The sequence below is a fragment of the Microcaecilia unicolor genome, chromosome 9 (assembly GCF_901765095.1).
Source record: "Microcaecilia unicolor chromosome 9, aMicUni1.1, whole genome shotgun sequence".
Lineage (NCBI taxonomy): Eukaryota > Metazoa > Chordata > Amphibia > Gymnophiona > Siphonopidae > Microcaecilia > Microcaecilia unicolor.
The window spans coordinates 178,370,243-178,390,407 of NC_044039.1; the positions used below are offsets into that span (position 1 = coordinate 178,370,243).

At 45.0% G+C, this 20,165-nt stretch overlaps 1 protein-coding gene across 1 annotated transcript in view; it reads left to right on the plus strand.

The window, feature by feature from the left end:
* The window catches only part of SYT16 (synaptotagmin 16), a 240,832-nt gene that overhangs the window by 77,708 nt on the left and 142,959 nt on the right, over nucleotides 1–20,165 (plus strand). The gene's annotated exons all lie outside the window — the stretch shown is intronic.

Below are 20,165 nucleotides of genomic sequence, written 5' to 3' on the forward strand. Positions count from 1 at the left end.
GCTTCCTCCTTCCCACCCTCCCTCCAGCAAGCACCAAGTTTACTCTCTCCCACAATATCGCCCCCCCAACCCCAATGCTCTAGGTAGGCCATACCCTACTTCCCACCCCCCAAGTCTACCTTATAATGCCTGGTAGTCCAGAGGGTCATTGGGACAGAAATACAGCCCCTCATTCCTGCCCCTTGTGTTTGGCTTCACAAAGTGGCTGCCATAACCTCTCATGGCAGCTCGTGGTACTTGTGCAGTACCATGGGCTGCCACGAGAGGTTACACTTAGGGTTGGCAGCTAGATCCAGATTTGCCCAACAGGGTTGATCCAATCCTGGGCTTACCCCATTGCATGCAGGGACTTGAGGTTCTGATTTCCCCATTGGATTCCCTAAGAAAAACAAGACTACAAGTCCCTGCATGCATTGGGGTAAGCCTAGGACTGGTCAACCCTGTCTGGCAAACCTGTATCTAGTTGGCAACCCTAGTTACACTATGAATGTTATTCTACTCATAGTGCATATTTTGACTAATAGCAACTGCAGATTATGTAATAAAAAATATGAAACTATTGACCACTTGCTTAATGGATGTAGTATAACTGAAAATAATACTGTGATTTCCATAAACTTTGCAATACCAGGAGACACAAGAATTGAAGACAAACCCCCAGATATTCAGCGCTATTTAACCAGCCAACAACGGCTCCTGGCTGGTTAAATAGTGCTTAACTGGCTATCCGCAAATATCCAGCGGGAGATAGCCAGTTATCTTCTGCTGAATATTCTCAGTCAGCGCTTAGTGGCTAACCGGTTATATCACACGATATAACCGGCTATCCACTAATAACCGACTATCCATTAATATTCTGCGCATCACCTGTCAAAAATAAACTGGATATTCAATGCCAGTCACCGGAAACTCTGATAACTGCTATGTTGAGTGAAGTTTATGAGCACTTGGATAGTGGTAATATTGTGCTAGCTGTATCGTTATATTTAGCTTCAGCGTTTGATTTGATAGATCTTTTATTATTATTTCAGCACCTGAAAGATATAAGTATTATAGAGGTAGTTCAACAATGGTTTGATTCGTTTCTGAATAAAAGAACAATTCAGGTGTCATTAAATTCATCTTACTTATTGGATTATCAGTTGGATTGTAGAGTACCACAAGGTTCTAAACTATCCCTAATGTTATTTAAAATATTTTTAAGTCCTTTGCTTACCTTAATTCAAAGTTTAGACTTGAGTGCATTTTGTTATGCGGATGACATTTTAATCATTACTACTACTACTACTACTTAACATTTCTAAAGCGCTAATCATTGTGTAAATTAATCCAGAAACACTGGATATTTCTAGGTGGCAAGATGGATTACATCTTGCCACCTAGATTACATCTTGCAGTGTCAAAATGGTTATATGAACAACATTTAGTTTTGAATGATCAGAAAACTAGGGCATGTTGGATTATAGGACACCAGGACAGACCTGCTATGATGCTAGTATTGTTTAGATACCTGGGGGTGATTATTGACTCAAGGTTAACTTTTGATGATCAGGTCAATAAAGTATTGAAAAAAGGTTTTGCACTATTACCAAGATTAAGATCTTTAAAATATTTGTTTGGTGAATAGCACCGGACCACTCTTCTGTGCATTTGGGCAGGCAGTATCCAGGCAGGTGCTGTCCTTGACGTTCTTTTGCTGAGGACCCCTGGGAGCTTAAAAGATCTGCACTGCTGTGTAAGTCTTGTGAACAGCACCAGACCACTCTTCTGTGCATTTGGGCAGGCAGTATCTGAGCAGGTGCTGTTCCCGACATTCTTCTGCTGAGGATCCCCGGGAGCTTAAAAGATCTGCACTGCCATGGAACTCCTGTGAACAGCACCAAACCACTATTCTGTGCATTTGGGCAGGCAGTATCCGGGCAGGTGCTATCCCCAACATTCTTCTGCTGAGGACCCCTGGGAGCTTGAAAGATCTGCACTGCCACGGACCTCCTGTGAACAGCACCAGACCACAGTTCTGTACATTTGGGCAGGCAGTATCCAGGCAGGTATCATCCCTGATGTTCTGCTGAGGGCCCCCTGGAACTTAAAAGATCTGCACTGCCATGGAATGTGGCCATGGGCACGTGGTCATGGCCACATGTCAAAGGAGCATGACCAAAGGGGCAGATCCTGTCCCTTTGGAGCCCCTTCAGAGCCAGTAAGAGCTGGGAGTTGGGAGTTCTGGTTGTTTGGAGATCTACAATATGGTGAAGTGGAAGAATATGTAAGCGGTAAGTTTGGGTGAAAGACAAGTTCGGGCAGTGTTAAAGGCCCGATGGACCAGCATGTTTTGTCATCAAGTCAGCTGATCTCCCATAACCCAATTCCCTTTCTCCTATTAAGGCTTCTTTACCTTCAGGTGAATGTACCCCACCCTTCCAGCCTTAAGACTCAAGAAAATTAAATCCTCACTGTCTGAGGATTTTGTTGTCCTTTGAGATAGTAAGAATCTCGAGGACCCTCCACGAGTATCCTTACAGCAAAATTTTGATTCAGTTTTGTCTGTATCTCTAAAATCTTTGTCTATGAATTCTGAAGTAATCTTGAAAGATTTATGGACAGTAGTGACACACATGTAATCTATGCTGCAAGCCAATCTTACTCAGTTTTCTAAATTGGCTAAATACACTGAAGAAGCTTCTGCTAAAATGACTGACCAGGACAATAAATTGGTTAGTGTGGCAGGCCGTTTAGGGAAACTTGAGAATAAACCTCCTTAATGCAGTCAACTTCTGCTGCAGTTATTAAGGATAATTATGCTATTTGTGTCCAGCTAGAGAAATTAGAGAATATCACCAGGGCTCCTATTTGCGTTTCTTGAATTTTCCTATTACTCACTATGGGGTATGTTTACTAAGGTGTGTTAGCGTTTTTAACGTGCCTGTAAATTTAAGGCGCGTTAAACGCTAATGCGCCTATACATTTCTATTGGCGCATTAGAGTTTAATGCGTGTAAACCATTTATGCGCATTAAAAATGCTAACGCGCCCATAGCGCCACTTAGTAAACCTAGCCCTATATTTCTTTAAGGCTTTCCATAGGGAGAAAGTTGTAATTGTTAATTTGTATTATCTTCCAAATGCCTCTAGGGTAGAAAAAGAAGAAGGAGCCCTGGAGCCACTTAACTCTCCAGATAGCCTACACCTTTCTCAATACTTGGAATCTTCTCAGGATATTACTACTAAAAGAGTTACTTTGATAGTAGTTTTGTGCTTAACTATGAATAAACTGGAAATCCCGAGAGCTTATTAAAAAAAAAAACCACAGCTGCCTTTTTGTGGTCAGGTCATCTGTATGTTTCCAGACATGGCAAGAACTACACAGTTGTAAAGGAAAGCTTTTTTGCAGTTAAAAACTAAGGTTTCGGCTATTGGAGCTACTTTCTTTCTTAAGTTCCCGTGTAAATGTTTAGTTACATATCAGAATCTCCATTATATGTTTTATCATTGTTGGGGTAAAAGGGGAAATCAGGGAAGACAAAGCCATGATTTGGGTTTTTGCCAGGTACTTGTGACCTGGCTTGGCCACTGTTTGGAAAACAGGATACTGGGCTAGATAGACCATTGGTTTGACCAAGTATGGCTACTCTTATATTCTTATGTTCTATAGCGGAGAGATTAAATGAATTCTTTGCTTTGGTCTTCACCGAGGAAGATTTGGGAGAGATACCGGTGCCAGGAATGGTATTCAAAGCTGACGAGTCAGAGAAACTGAATGAAATCTCTATAGACCTGGAGGATGTAATGGTGCAATTTGACAAACTGAAGAGTAGCAAATCTCCTGAATCGGATGGTATTCATTCCGGAGTACGATAGAACTGAAAAATGAACTTGCGGAACTATTGTTAGTAATATGTAATTTATCTTTAAAATCAAGCATGGTACTGGAAGATTGGAGGGTGGCCAATGTAACGCCAATTTTTAAAAAAGGTTCCAGAGGAGATCCTGGAAATTATAGACTGGTGAGCCTGATATCGGTGCCAGGCAAAATGGTAGAGACTATTATAAAGAACAAAATTACAGAGCATATTCAAAAGCATGGATTAATGAGATAAAGCCAACATGGATTTAGTGAAGGGAAATCTTGCCTCACTACTCTATCTTCCTCCACTTTCTATCTCAGTTGATAACACCCTCATCCTCCCCGTCTCATCTGCCCGCAACCTCGGAGTCATCTTTGACTCCTCCCTCTCCTTCTCTGCGCATATCCAGCAGATAGCCAAGACCTGCCGCTTCTTCCTCTTTAACATCAGCAAAATTCGCCCTTTCCTCTCTGAACACACCACCCAAACTCTCGTCCACGCTCTCATTACCTCTCGCCTTGACTACTGCAACTTATTCCTCACTGGCCTCCCACTTAGCCATCTATCCCCCCTTCAATCTGTTCAGAACTCTGCTGCACGTCTCATATTACGCCAGAACCGATATACTCATATCACCCCTCTCCTCAGGTCACTTCACTGGCTTCCAATCAGATACCGCATTCAATTCAAGCTTCTCCTTCTTACCTACAAATGCACTCAGTCTGCTGCCCCTCAATACCTTTCTACCCTCATCGCCCTTTACGTTCCCGCCCGTAACCTCCGTTCACAGGACAAATCTCTCCTCTCTGTACCCTTCTCCACCACCGCCAACTCCAGGCTCCGCTCATTCTGCCTCGCCTCACCCTATGCTTGGAACAACCTTCCTGAGCCCTTACGCCAAGCCCCCTCCCTGCCCATCTTCAAGTCTTTGCTTAAAACCCACCTCTTCAATGCTGCATTCGGCACCTAATTCTTACCATTCAGTAAATCCAGACTGCCCCAATTTGACCGCCCCTATCGGACTGACCGTTCACTTGTCTCTTAGATTGTAAGCTCTTTGAGCAGGGACCGTCCCTCTATGTTTAAATTGTACAGCGCTGCGTAACCCTTGTAGCGCTTTAGAAATGTTAAGTAGTAGTAGTATTAAATTTCTTTGAATGGGTAAACAAACATGTGGATAAAGGTGAGCTGGTCAATATTGTGTATGTGGATTTTTAAAAGGCATTTGACAAAGTACCTTATGAAAGACTCCAGAGGAAATTGGAAAGTCATGGGATAGGAGGTAGTGTCCTACTGTGGTTTAAAAACTCATTAAAAGATAAAAAACAGAGTAGGGTTCAATGATCAGTATTCTCAATGGAGAAGGGTAGATATTGGGGTTCCCCAGGGGTCTTTGTTGGGACCGCTGTTTTTTTAGCATATTTATAATTGATCTAGAGATGGGAGTAACTAGTGAGGTAATTAAATTTGCCGATGACACAGTTATTCAAAGTTGTTAAATTGCAAGAGGATTATGAAAAATTACAACAGGACCTTATGAGACTGAGAGAATGGGCATCTAAATGACAGATGACATTTAATGTGAGCAAGTGCAAAGTGATGCATTTGGGAAAGAGGAACCCAAATTATAGCAAGGTTAATGCAAGGTTCCACACTAGGAGTCACCGACCAGGAAAGGGATCTAGGCGTCATCGTTGATGATATGTTGAAACCCTCTGCTCAGTGTGTGACGGCTGCTAAGAAAGCAATTAGAATGTTAGGTATTATTAGGAAAGGAATGGAAAATAAAAATGAGGACGTTATAATGCCTTTGTATCGCTCCATGGTGTGACCGCACCTTGAATATTGTGTTCAGTTCTGCTCACCGCATCTTTAAAAAGATATAATGGAATTAGTAAAGGTACAGAGAAGGGTGATGAAAATGATAAAGGGGATGGGACGACTTCCCTACGAGGAACGGCCAAAGTGGCTAGGGCTCTTCAGCTTGGAGAAAAGATGGCTAAAGGGAGATAAGATAGAGGTCTATAAAATAATGAGTGGAGTAGAACGGGTAGACGTGAATCGCTTGTTTACTCTTTCCAAAAATACTAGGACTAGGGGACAATGAAGCTACAAGTAGTACATTTAAAACAAATCAGAGAAAAATTTTCTTCACTCAACATGTAATTAAACTCTGGAATTTGTTGCCAGAGAATGTAGTAAAAGTATTTAGATTAGCGGGGATTATAAAAGGTTTGGATGGCTCCCTAAAGGAAAAGTCCATAGACCATTATTAAAATGGACTTGGGGAAAATCCACTGCTTATTTCTAGGATAAGCAGCATAAAATGTATTGTACTTTTTGGGGATCTTGCCAGGTACTTATGACCTGGATTGGCCACTGTTGGAAACAGGATGCTGGGCTTGATGGACTTTTGGTCTGTCCCAATATGGCAATACTTATGTACTTATGTCAATTGGAGGAATTTTTGAAGGATAAGGTAGTACCAGAACAGTCAGGATGAATGTATTATTTGTTTTGTTCCAGGTTAAGAAAGTATTAATAGGGTACTGAAGATAATATTTGCCTGCCAGATAGCGATTTTCCTTTTTTTCCCCCCTTTATTTTCTTTCCTCTGCTGTTCCCTTAATGTGGACTTATTACTGGATTATGTGGTTTGTTTTTATTAACTCATTGGTTTACTTTGTAATACAAGTGTATAAATGCAAATAAAAAAATAAAATAAAATACTTGTTTAATGAGGAGGTATTATATACTTTTTATATACCCTGTTGATAGTGCGATTAGACTATGCAAATGTGATCTATGCGGATTTACCTGGCAATAAATTAAAAAGATTGAAAACCCTCTAAAATGCAGCAGTCAGGTTGTTGGGTAACAAATATTAATATGATCATGTTATCCTGCTGCTTGTTTACTATCATTGGTTGCCTATTAAATATATAGAATTTACTTTAAGGTCCTTGCTTTGACTCATAAGGATTTCTATGAGTCAAAACCACCGTATTTGAGTACCTTGGTAATTCCATACATCCCAGGAAGGGTATGCAGATCTATGCAAGACTTTAGAATGGTGACTCTATCAAGAAATAGAGTAAGGGGGGCCTGGGCAAGCAAAAGAGCATTCTCCTGTCTAGTGCCACATTTGTGGAATGATATATCTAAAGACATACGTGCAGAGATTAACTTTAAAAAGTTTAAGGTTATGCTTAAAACGTTTTATTTTTGCCAGGCCTATTATGTTAGCAGTAAAGAGGAAACAAGGATCTATTAAGATAACATCAATGTGGAGATAATATTTCTGTGTATACTTTTATGAACAGGTTTCTTGAGAGATTGTGATTAGGTCATTTCTACCATATCAAATGACTTTCCTTTTGTGTTATTATTTATTTTTGTTATATTTGTACCCTGCACTTTCCCACTCATGGCAGGCTCTATGTGGTGGGCAATGGAGGGTTAAGTGACTTGCCCAGAGTCACAAGGAGCTGCCTGTGCTGGGAATTGGACTCAGTTCCCCAGGACCAAAGTCCACCACCCTAACCACTAGGCCACTCCTCCACTCTGTAAGTTGACCGCCATGGTCTGAACAAGTCACAGTATATAAAATTTTTATAATAAACATAAATAAATGGCCCGGCATTGAATATCCGGTCTCACTGCTGACTGTGGGAACTAGACCTGACAAAAGAAATGGCAAGACTCTGAAACAAGTCATGTTAGGTCATCTCTATTGTTGTAGGGGCCTTAGACAGTGTTACACCAAGGCTGGGCAAATTTCTTTAAAACCTTAAAATTTCAGATTCAGTGGATTTAGAAAAAAACAGATTTGATAGGTTCAAGCTACAATTTACAATAATACCTATATAATTCCTAAGCTTCTAGATGAACTTAAATTCTCCAGTGGTACCAGACAAATCTTTGTGTTATGTCCCATATATAATAACACATTAAGGGGCCCTTTTATCACCCGGCAGTTGCATGCGGCAAATTGGCCCTACCATTGGGCAAGCCGAGGAGCCCAGCGGTAGCTCCGGGTCTGCTGTGCACCAGGTCCGGCGCTAGAAAATATTTTTTACTTTCTAGTGCTAGTGGGCAGGGAGTGGGCATGCCCAGCGGTAACTGGGCAGAGCCATGCACTGCCCAATTACTCCCAGAGTCCTCACAGCCTCCTAAATAGGAGGTGGTAAGGGTTCCAGCAGTAAGTGGCCACGCAGCAATTTTTAAGTTACCGCACAGCCATTTACTGCCTCCTTTAAAAAAAAAAAAACACTTTTACCCATGGTGGTAAAAGGTGGCCTCGGTGTACAGCAGTCCTACGTGCTGATGCCACCGCACACCAACTTTTATCGTTGCTGGGTAAAGGGTCCCTAAAGTATCAAAATCACTCCTATTGACTTTAATGGGAGTTCTGCAGTTGTGGCAAGGTACCATTCAGAACTATTCTACTTTGTAACACAAGGGCTCCAGAAAGCAAATAAGCGGCAGGTTTCCATGTGGTAGATATAACCTTGTGAAAAGATCAGTGGGTGGAGCAGAGAGAGTTAATGAAGCATTCATGGCAATTCCCAACCACCAGCCCTGCTTCCCACCACTGGCTCTGGCACAGACCGTATAAGTCTGCCCAGCACTATCCCCGCCTCTCACCCACCAGCCCCGGCACAGACCGTGTAAGTCTGCCCAGCACTAGCTCCGCCTCCCAACCACCGGCTCTGCCACCCATTCTAGGCTAAGCTTCTGAGGATCCCTTCTTTCTGAACAGGATTCCTTTATGTTTATCCCACGCATGTTTGAATTCCGTTACCGTTTTCATCTTCACCACCTCCCGCGGGAGGGCATTCTAAGCATCCACCACCCTCTCCGTGAAAAAAACTTCCAGACATTTTTCTTGAGTCTGCCCCCCTTCAATCTCATTTCATGCCCTCTCGTTCTACCGCCTTCCCATCTCCGGAAAAGGTTCGTTTGTGGATTAATACCTTTCAAATATTTGAACGTCTGTATCATATCACCCCTGTTTCTCCTTTCCTCCAGGGTATACATGTTCAGGTCAGCAAGTCTCTCCTCCTACGTCTTGTAACGCAAATCCCATACCATCCTCGTAGCTTTTCTTTGCACTGCTTCAATTCTTTTTACATCCTTAGCAAGATACGGCCTCCAAAACTGATCACAATACTCCAGGTGGGGCCTCACCAACGACTTGTACAGGGGCATCAACACCTCTTTTCTTCTGCTGGTCACACCTCTCTCTATACAGCCTAGCAACCTTCTAGCTTCGGCCGTCGCACTGTTTCATCGCCTTCAGATCCTCAGATACTATCACCCAGGGGTGTAGCCACGGGTGGGCCTGGATGGGCCTGGGCCCACCCACTTTGGGCTCAGGCCCGCCCAGCAACGATGCACCTCAAAAAAGTCCAAACCGCGACTTTTTCCTTGCTGCTCAGCTGCCGCTCACTTCAGTTTTCCCTCCTCCCAGCCACCCGACTGAACGCCGCAGGATTTGTTCCCTCCCTGCTCCCTCCCCTGTCAGGCTGTTATCATCCCTGTCCGGACCAGCAGAGCCGTGCTGCGCCAGGGCCGTCCGCACGCAGCGCTGCTAGGAATGCTTCCTCTGCATTGGCCCCGCAGCACGCAAGAAAATGTGAAGCTGGCCGAAGAAGGAACAAAGCAGTCACGTAGCGGAGCTGCAGACGTGCAGAGCTGGACCGCAGCGCCGCCCGAAGGAGGTGGAAGGGGAGGGAGGGGAAAGAAGGCCTGCAGCACGCCGTTGGGTGACTGGGAGGTGGGAGAGTGCAAATTGCAGCGGGTGGCTGGTGGAGGAGGGGGGAGAGAGCGGGGAAAATGTGCAGCATGTCAGTGCTCAGCGGGTGGCTGGTGGGGGGGGGGGAGAGAGGGGAAAAATGTGCAGCATGTCAGCGAGTGGCTAGCGAGGGGGTGGGGAGCGGGGAAAATGCAGCATGTCAGCGCTCAGCGGGTGGCTGGTGGGGGGGGGGGGGAGAGAGGGGAAAATGTGCAGCATGTCAGCGGATGGCTAGCGAGGGGGTGGGGAGCGGGGAAAATGCAGCATGTCAGCGGGTGGCTGGGGGGTGGGGAAGAAAGAGAAAAAAACCTACAGCATGCTGGCAGGTGGCTTGAGGGGTCAAGGAGAGAGGGAGAGACAGGAGCACTGTTGGGATGAGGGAGTGAGACAGGGTAGTGCTAGGTGGGGTGGAGGAATAATTGCTTGATGTGGGGGGAGGGATGGAGAGATGCTGCAAGGGGAAAGAGAGGGAGAATTGTTGGATATGGATGGGATGGGATGGGATGGGATGGGATGGGGAGAGGGAGAGAAAGGCTGCATAGGAGTGGTAAAGGACCAGAGAGGAAAAAAAAGTGTTGGACATGGAAGTGGAGGAAAAGGAGGGAAAGCTGAAAGGGGAAATGTTGGAACATGGTATTTGGAGAGATGCTGTGGGGGGGGGGGGTGGGGTGGGGGGGAGAGTGAGATGTTAGACCAGGGGCTCAAGGCAGGGAGAGGGAGAAAAGTTTGACATGAAGGTGGAAGAGAGGAAAGGAGAGATGCACAAGCGGGGGAGGGGAGAGAGGTATGATGGCTCCAGGGAGAGAAGATGGACAATGGATGGTAGGGAAGAGAGAGGGGAAAAATGCTGAACAATGGGGGAGGAGAGAGATGGGACAGGAAGATGCTGGTGGTGGGAGGTAAAATGGATAGGGAGATAGGCTATGAGGGTGAGGATGGGAGAAAGAGGGAACAGATGCTGTGCTGGAAGGGTGGAGGGAGGGAGACTGGGAATGGTGGAAAGTATGGGGGAGAGGCCCAGGGAGTGGAGATGGCAAGAAAATAAATGAGAGAACAGTGATTACAGGGGTAGAAATATGGTAATGGTGCATAGATTGAAGATGGAAAGGAATGATAGGTTGGGAAAGAGAGAGATGGGGAATGGGAGAGCTAGTGGGTGAAAGGAAATGGAAATGTGATAGATATCTGAAAAGTAAAAAGAATGAAAAGATTTAGAAAGAGGATGAAATTTCAGTGTACAGAGGCAGAAAAGAAAAAAGAAAGAAAGGAAAGAGCTAAAATGGAAAGATCAATATTTCAGAGGCAGGTGTAGTAAGGAAATGAAATGACAGGAGAAAAAAAGACAAATGGACAGCCACTTGAAGAATTAGCAGAAGACAGACAGGAAAGCGGGAAAGAGAAATTGGAAACAACATGATGGAAAAATAAAATGTCCAGACAATAAAGGTAGAAAAATCATTTTATTTTTAATGTTTTAATTGGAATATGTTAGCTTTGGGAAATGTGCATAGTGGATGTCTTTTTATCGTGTTAAGTAGAAAAGGAAATGCGCTTTTGTTTTTGTTTTTTTCTCCAGTGTTGCAGTGCATGCTGAGGTTCCCAGTTCAATTTTGTCTATATATATTTTTATTTCTAATTTGTGATCCCTTGTTCTGTAATTTGTGAGAGTCTGTCAGTGTGACTGTAACAGCAGATGAAGAGATTGGAGAGGAGAGGGAATTGGGGGAGGGGCTTCTTTTCTGCCCAGGTCACCAGCATGGTTAACAGCAGCCCTGACCCTTGCTGTAGCTAGTGGGGATCCCCAAGCCCTACCAGCTGGGGATCTCTTCCGAAGCTGGCCAGAGCTGCCTTCCACCGAGCTTGGCAGATGGGGGCAGCATCCTGGAGCCACTGACAACTAAGCGTGTATGGGGTGCTGGCATCAGTGGCTCGAGGAGTTGCTGCTGCCTGCTGGGCTTGGCAGAGAGGAGTTCTGACCATCTCTAGTGGAGGTCCCCAGCTGACAGAGATTGGGGATCCTCATCAGCTAAAGTATTTATATTTTGAGTTGGGAAGTGTGGGGTGAGAGAGATAATTTTGTGCCCACCCACTTTGTGCTCAGGCCCACCCAAAATTGGTTGTCTGGCTACGCCACTGCTATCACCCCAAGATCCCTCTCTCCGTCCGTACCTAGCAGACTCTCACCGCCTAACACATACGCCTCTCGTGGATTTCTACTCCCTAAGTGCATCACTTTGCATTTCTTCGCATTGAATTTTAATTGCCAAACCTTAGACCATTCTTCTAGCTTTTTCAGATCCTTTTTCATGTTTTCCACTCCCTCCAGGGTGTCCACTGTGTTACAAATCTTAGTATCATCCACAAATAGGCAAACTTTACCTTCTAACCCTTTGGCAATGTCACTCACAAATAAATTGAACAGAATCGGCCCCAGCACCGATCCCTGAGGCACTCCACTACTCACCTTTCCCTCCATCACACAGCCACTTTCATATTAAAATGGCCACAAACACATCCTTGCAGGAATAGCTTAGTGGTTAGAGTAGTAGACTGTAAACCAAGGGACACAGGTTCAAATCTCCTCTCTCCCCGCCAACCCCTCCATCCATCCATGTCCAGCAATTCTCCTCTATCTCCTGCTCTGCTCTCCTCTCCATCCATTTCCAGCATTTCTCCTTCCTCCCCTGCCATCCCATCCATGTGGATCTCCTTCCTATCTTCCCTCCCCTCCATCCATGTCCCGCATGTCTCCTCTCTCCCATGCCCTGCCCTCCCCTCCCATGTCCAGTGATTCTCCTCTCTCCCCTGCCCTCCTCTCCTATCCAAGTCCAGCAATTCTCTCTTCCCTGCCTTCCCCTTCCATCCATGTCCAGCAATTCTCCATTCTCCTCTCTCCCCTGCCCTACTATCCCATCCCCTCCATGTCCAGTGATTCTCTTTTGCCCCCATCCTCCCCCTCCCTTCAATGTCCAGTGACTCGCCCCAGCCTCCACCTGCCCCTGAGATCATTCAAACCCCAGCCCCATTTGCCCAGCCCCCCTTGCTTATACACACATACTCCCAGCCCCCCTTGCCCACACACACACCCCCAGCCCCACTTGCCCACACACCCCCCAGCCCCACTTGCCCATACACACATACCCCCAGCCCTACTTGCCCACACACACACCCCCAGCCCCACTTGCCCACACACACACACACCCCCAGCCCCACTTGCCCACACACACACACCCCAAGCCCCACTTGCCCATACATCCCCACAGCCCCACTTGCCCACACATCCCCACTTGCCCACACACCCCCCAGCCCCACTTGCTCACCCTCCCCTGCTCGCTCCCTGCTGTTTGTACCCCGCCGATCCCTGCCTCTAAAACTTTTATTTTTTCGCGAACCGGCAGACAAGAAAGAAAACAAACAAACAGCAGACAGGCTTGCCTCCTTCCATCACGTCGGCTGCTTCGTTTCCCTGCATTCTCAGCGCGTCCCGCCCTTGAGGAAAGGAAATGACATCAGAGGAGGGCGGGACGCGCTGAGAATGCAGGGAAACGAAGCGGCTGACGCGATGGAAGGAGGCAAGCCTGTCTGCTGTTTGTTTTCTTTCTTGTCTGCTGGTTCGCGAAAAAAATAAAAGTTTTAGAGGCAGGGATCGGCCAGGAGCAAACAGCAGGGACCGAGCAGGTGAGCCCCAGAAAAAAGGTGCCGGTATGCCGTACCGTCGTGTACCGGCACAAAAAAAGCACTGACTGTGCCTGAATGTACACCACTTCGATAGCCTCCAGGCATGCCGGTGTCTTATATCTTTAGGTGCAGTAAGTATTTTTATGTTGCTGGAGGAAGCCCCAGAAAAAAATGAATTGAATTATAGTGGGATTTGAACCTGCATCCCTTGGTTTACAGTCCACTATCAGGTTCATTTTCAAAAGAGAAGGACGCCCATCTTTCGACACAAATCGGAAGATGGGCGTCCTTCTCACAGGGTCGTCCAAATCAGCATAATCGAAAGCCGATTTTGGGCGTCCCCAACTGCTTTCCGTCATGGGGACGACCAAAGTTCACGGGGGCATGTTGGAGGCGTAGCGAAGGTGGGACTTGGATGTGCCTAACACATGGGCGTGCTCGAACCATAATGGAAAAAAAAGGGCGTCCCTGACGAGCACTTGGATGACTTTACCTGGTCCTGTTTTGCTTACGACCAAGGCACAAAAAGGTGCCTGAACTGACCAGATGACCACCGGAGAGAATCGGGGATGACCTCCCCTTACTCCCCCAGTGGTCACTAACCCCCTCCCACCCTCAAAAAACATCTTTAAAAATAGTTTGTGCCAGCCTCTATGCCAGCCTCAAATGTCATACTCAGGTCCATCGCAGCAGTGTGCAGGTCCCTGGAGCAGTTTTAGTGGGTGCAGTGCACTTCAGGCAGGTGGACCCAGGCCCATCCTCCCCCCTACCTGTTACACTTGTGATGGTAAATGTGAGCTCTCCAAAACCCACCAGAAACCCACTGTACCCACATCTAGGTGTCCCCCTTCACCCGTAAGGACTATGGTAGTGGTGTACAGTTGTGGGTAGAGGGTTTTTTGGGGGTTTGGGGGGGCTCAGCACACAAAGTAAGGGAGCTATGTACCTGGGAGCAATTTATGAAGTCCACCGCAGTGCCCCCTAGAGTGCCCGGTTGGTGTCCTGGCATGTCAGGGGGACCAGTGCACTACAAATGCTGGCTCCTCCCATGAACAAAGGGCTTGCTGAGATGGGCGTCCTTGGTTTCCATTATTGACGACAATCAGAAACGACCAAGTCTAGGGACGACCATCTCTAAGGACGACCCAAATGTCAAGATTTGGGCGTCCCCAACCGTATTTTAATAATACAGGTTTCCCCGCCCCTCCACTGGGATGATTTGCGAGGACGTCCTCAGCAAAACTTTGGCGTCCCGTTCGATTATGCCCCTCCACGGAAACCAATGGGCTACTCCTCTGACCTGCTTCTTGCTTTCTTCAGAATGGCCATAATATCTGCAGCTGACATAAAGCCTGGTTTTTTTTTCTGGTTTCACTCTCAGGGAAGAGGAAGCGGGACAGTAACCACCGGGGGCATAAGGAGGGGTCATGCCTTAGTTCCTCTAGTGGTTAGCTGCTCAATCAGAGCACTTTTTTGCAACTTGGATGTGACTGAAACGGGTCTAGATAAAAACAGCCTTCTTTTTAGAAATGGACATTTCTACCCATTCGAAAGTTGCTGTTGGACATCTTACTTTTGGGCCCTCCATAGTTCCATCCATATACATCCACAACACCCCCCCCCCCCCCCTTGTTATTTGGACGAACTGCAGTGTGAAACATCCAAATTCTGACTTTGGACATTTTTGGCAGATGGATCTTTTTTTTTTTTTTTTTTTAGACATTTTGAGGCATCCATCTGCTTTGAAAATGAACATCCAGTGTCTAAGCCATCCCTTATGTTAATTCAGTCCGCAGGAACAACAACCTGAATGTTTAACTCTTCCTTTACCTGAACAAATTCTATTAGCTGCTTGGGATCAGAAAACAAAAAATGCTAATTTTTGTCCCTATTCATACGAGGAAAGTAAAGGTGAAAAACTGTGTTGCGATCAAATTCAAGAGCAAACATGATGACCAAAGTAGTTCTCTGTGTAATAACTTTCAGTGAAGACTGAAACTCTGTAAGATTCATGACATCTCCTTGCCCCTCGTCAGCTGAGCCATCTGGACTTCTCCCAAAAGAGAAGTATTGTACTTTCACAATCCGTGATAATGACTCAGATGGCATTTTCAGAATTTCCACCAAATACTTCCTGACCACATCTATTGGAGCTACCAAAGGAGAAGTAGGTTCCTTTTGGAAATACTATGCTTCCAAAGAATCAACAGCATTCCATAATATGCAAGGCGCTGTGCGCCGAAACATGGCCTGTGTCGGGTCATTTTTGAAGATTGTTTTCCAAAGGCGTATGATTAAAGGTACTGTGTCCCTATTTTGAAGGCTCCTGGTGCTGTTTTTTGCTGTTTGGACTTGTGTCAGTACTTTGCTCCTTCTCTTTGCTGTAATAAGCATTTTATCATATGAAATGTAATGTGTTCCACAAAGATCTTTTTTTCTGTGTTAAGTTGAATTGCTTAATTCTTTGGGATTTGTAAACACCTTGCATTAGATAAACTTAGGGGTCCTTTTACTAAGCTGTGGTAAAACTGGCCTTAGTGCCCCTATGCTGATCTTTCCCATGTGCTAAGGTCATTTTTACTGCAGCTGTAAAATTTATTTATTTATTTATTGCATTTGTATCCCAGATTTTCCCACCTATTTGCAGGCTCAATGTGGCTTACAATGTTCCTTCATGGCATTCGCCATTCCAGAGTAAAAGATACAACTGATATTACAGAGGACTTCCGGTGACGTCATGAGCTAGGGAGCAGCGTGCTACCGAAGCTCCGAGACCCCGATCTCCAACAAAGTGAAAAATATCGTGGTGGAACTGACGGAATCGCTCCATTATATGGAAAAATATTTAACAACACTACCGGCAGATATGGCTCAAAAGTCAGCGAAGAAAGACAGGAGTAAAGCAAGTAGCGGAGAAGTTAAAATGGCGGAAGAGGCCGGGGCTACCGGACCCGCATTTACAGAAACCCAGCTAGCACAACTGACTTCGGCGGTTGAGAAAGCATGGGAACCCAGGTGGGTAGCGCTCACCAACAAATTAGAGTCTTACCAGACAGCGTTGGATGGAATGGGAATCCGCGTAGGAGACCTGGAGACGCGAGTCTCGGCGGTGGAGGATGACTCGCACGGATTTGGACCAGATATTGCTACTATGCGCTGCCAACTAAAAGAACAGAGGAATCTACTTGATGATTATGAAAACAGAGCACGCAGGAATAACATACGGATTGTGGGACTGGACGAAGCGCTACCTGAAAGGAATCTAGAAACCTGGCTAGAAAATTGGTTGTCTAAAGAACTGGCACTTACAAACACGATGGGGCCCGTAGTGATTGAACGGGCGCACTGCATGGGCCGCCGACCAGAAGATTATACCCGCCCACTTGTGGTCATCGCAAAAATCTTAAATTATCGCCATAAGGTTGAAATTCTCCAAGGATTCAAACTTAAGCGCGACTCGCTGAAATACAATAATAGGAACATCTTGATTTTTCAAGATTTTTCCACACTGGTACAGGAAAAGAGAAAGCAATATCATGCGCTGTGTTCAAAGCTGGTACAAAAGAACGTTCGTTTTGCGCTCCAATACCCTGCTCAGCTGAGAGTTCATGTACACAATACATGGCAGACCTTTACCTCGCCGGAGTCCGCAAAACAATGCTTAGTAGAAAGTAAAATTCTTGATGATGCCTGACATTGAACTTAATGATAAAGTGGAGGAGCGTTCAGTAGGGACCACATCCCCTTCAAAGTTATATGAGTAAAATGTATGTATGATATATAATGTTTCAATGTAATATGGAGTTCGGGGTCTCTAGTGTGCACTGGGGTCTTAGCTTCAATGTCTGACTAGATCAGGTGAATGAAGCAGGGTACCTGTATGGTAGGGGGGGTTAAGGAATGGGAGGGGGGTGGGGGGGAGGGAGGGGAGACTCTTTCCTAACTCTAAGCATTGGGAGTGCGCGGGTGTTTCTGCAGGTGGAACATACAAGCATGTGGAAGGTGAAGGTCTTGCTGGGACTAGGCACTTGTAGAATCATATGCCTGACTTATATAGAGAGCAGGGGCAGTGGGAATACCTATAACAATAAAGAGATAACCCAATTAGACTAATATCTTGGAATGTGGGGGGTATAACTTCCCCAATAAAGAGGAATAAAATATTGACTGCCCTTAAAAGGCATAAGGCCGATATAGCTTGCCTACAGGAAACACACCTTAGTGCAGCGGAACAGGCTAAATTGCAGAGATCTTGGGTGGGGGAGTGTTATACCGTGGACTCTAAGGGGTGCAGGGGCGGTATAGTGGTCCTTTTTCGTAAAGGGTTAGCCTGTAAAGTAACGGTGGTGGAGAAAGGAGGGCATGGTAGAACCATTACATTGCGGGTGTGGGTACAGGGCTTTAGTTTCTTGTTGGTTGGAGTATATGGTCCTAATGACTGCGATAAGGAATTTTACCAGTCCTTGGGAAGCCGCTGTCTTCAACAGGGAATGGATAAATTACTAGTTATGGGTGACTTTAATTTAGTTTTTGACCCGAGGGAGGACTCTTCAAATCTGACTTCGGCACATTATGCTGGACAGAGAGCGGGAGAACTGAAAATGCTTGCAAAAACATTAAATTTAGTAGACGCGTGGAGGGCACTGCACCCAGGAGAAAAAGATTACACACATAGATCACGCGCCCATGGTACCCTAGCGCGATTAGATTATATTTTGGTAGAGATGTCCATGTTTTCCCAAGTACAGGCAACTCATATTGGACCGGAAGAAATATCAGACCACGCTATGGTGTGGCTGGATCTTGAGGCACCCGGGGATAGAGTTGGGGGGGGCAGGATGGAGATTTCCAGCATACTTGTATACGGAGCCCGCTTTTCAAAAATATCTGATGAGTAAATGGGGAGACTATGCATTTCATAATAAGGAACATGCACAGGTGGATCCCATGTTGTTTTGGGCGGCCTCGAAGGCAGTTTTAAGAGGAGATATTATAGCCTATTGTTCTGCAAGGAAAAAGCGTAGAGCAGCAAATATTTTACAATTAGAAAAACTTCCTCAAAGCTAAACGCGTACATGCGCGAAGACCTTCACCTAAGACCTTAGAAGAGCTGAAAACAATACAAATTACCCTAAACACCTTAATACACGAAAACGAAACCAGATTGGCGATTTATTATAAATTTAAATTACAACAATTTAGTAATAAAACGGGACGGTTACTAGCTAGAGTAGTTAAGAACTGGGGAGGGCCCAGGGTGGTGACCACACTGCAAGATGAACGAAATAAGACCACTTCCTCACAACAAGAGATTGGAAGCATCTTTACTAAATATTTTGCCTCACTCTATTCCTCTATTCGCCAGTATTTCTTATTCTGGATCATCATTAGCTGTCTACCTTAGTATTTAGGTTAGTCCTTTTTCGTATATTTAATAATAAATTTTTCTTTACTCATTTTTTTATTTACATATTTTTTCTTCTTTTTTTCCTAATTATTTATTTATTTTTTCCATTTTTCTTCTTTTTTGTTTTCTCTTCCTTTTTTTCTACTTTTTCTTCTGTTTTATACTGTTGCATAATGTTTCAAGAATTATTTTCCTACTGACACATTTTTCATTTTATTAGTCATCTTAATTGTTACGCATGTATTATTATCATTATGATTTTGCTGTTGTTCTGATCATTTGATATATATTTTGTGTTTGTTTTTTTATGAATATTCTACATATTATTATAGTGTTTTTATGTTGCTTTATATATCAATTAATTTTTATGTTATGTCAAATGTTTATTTTTACTGTTTTTATTTGTAGACTCCTGATGCAGGCCCTTTGGCCGAAACACAACGGTTGTGTCGAGTCAAATATACTAATTAATAAAATTTGGTTTTAGCTTTACTGTGATCCAGTCTCTGGGACTCCTGGTTTTGTGCCCACTTTTTAGGGCTTACCAAGTTGTCATGTGATGAGTTGGCAATACTTAATTGCGCCCCTGAATATAGGTGAACTACAACAGGCAATTAAACGATTAAAGCTACGTACTGCCCCGGGACCAGATGGGTATTCCTGGGAGTATTATAAGGTGCTACCTTTGGAGGCACAGGTAACGCTTTTGGAACATTTGGATGAGGTGGTCAGTAAAGGTAGTTTCCCCCTTTATGCTAATACCGCGCTTATTACATTGTTGCCAAAGCCTGGAAAGCAGTTGAATAGAGCGGAGGACTTCCGGCCAATATCACTGTTGAACGTTGACATTAAGCTATTTGCGGGGATACTGGCCCAGAGGCTTGCGCAATACTTACCTAAATTGATAAGTGCTGAGCAGGTAGGATTTGTTCGTAATCGACAAGCCACACACAATGTCAGGCGCCTCCTGCTTGCTATGGCGTATTGCCAAGAAAAAGAGGACCCCTCTATAGTGGTGAGTTTAGACGCCGAAAAGGCGTTTGATAGGGTGAATTGGGGATACCTATTTCATGTGATGCAGGCCATGGGGATCTCAGGATGGTTTTTGCAGGCAGTCCAGGCTCTCTATTGTGATCCGGCAGCACAGGTTTTGGTTAACAGTATGCGGGAGAATGAGTTTCAGATTAAAAGGGGGACTCGGCAGGGCTGCCCATTGTCCCCAGCTCTATTTGTAATTTCACTGGAGCCATTTCTGCGCATGCTTATGACTCATAAGGACATTACAGGTATATCGGTGGCTGGTCACCAAGTAAAAGTACTGGCTTTTGCCGATGATTTGCTGTTAACGGTGACAGACCCACCAAGGTCTATGGACATACTACTGCAAGAAACAGATAGATACGGACAAATTTCTGGTTTTAAACTAAATCTGTCTAAAT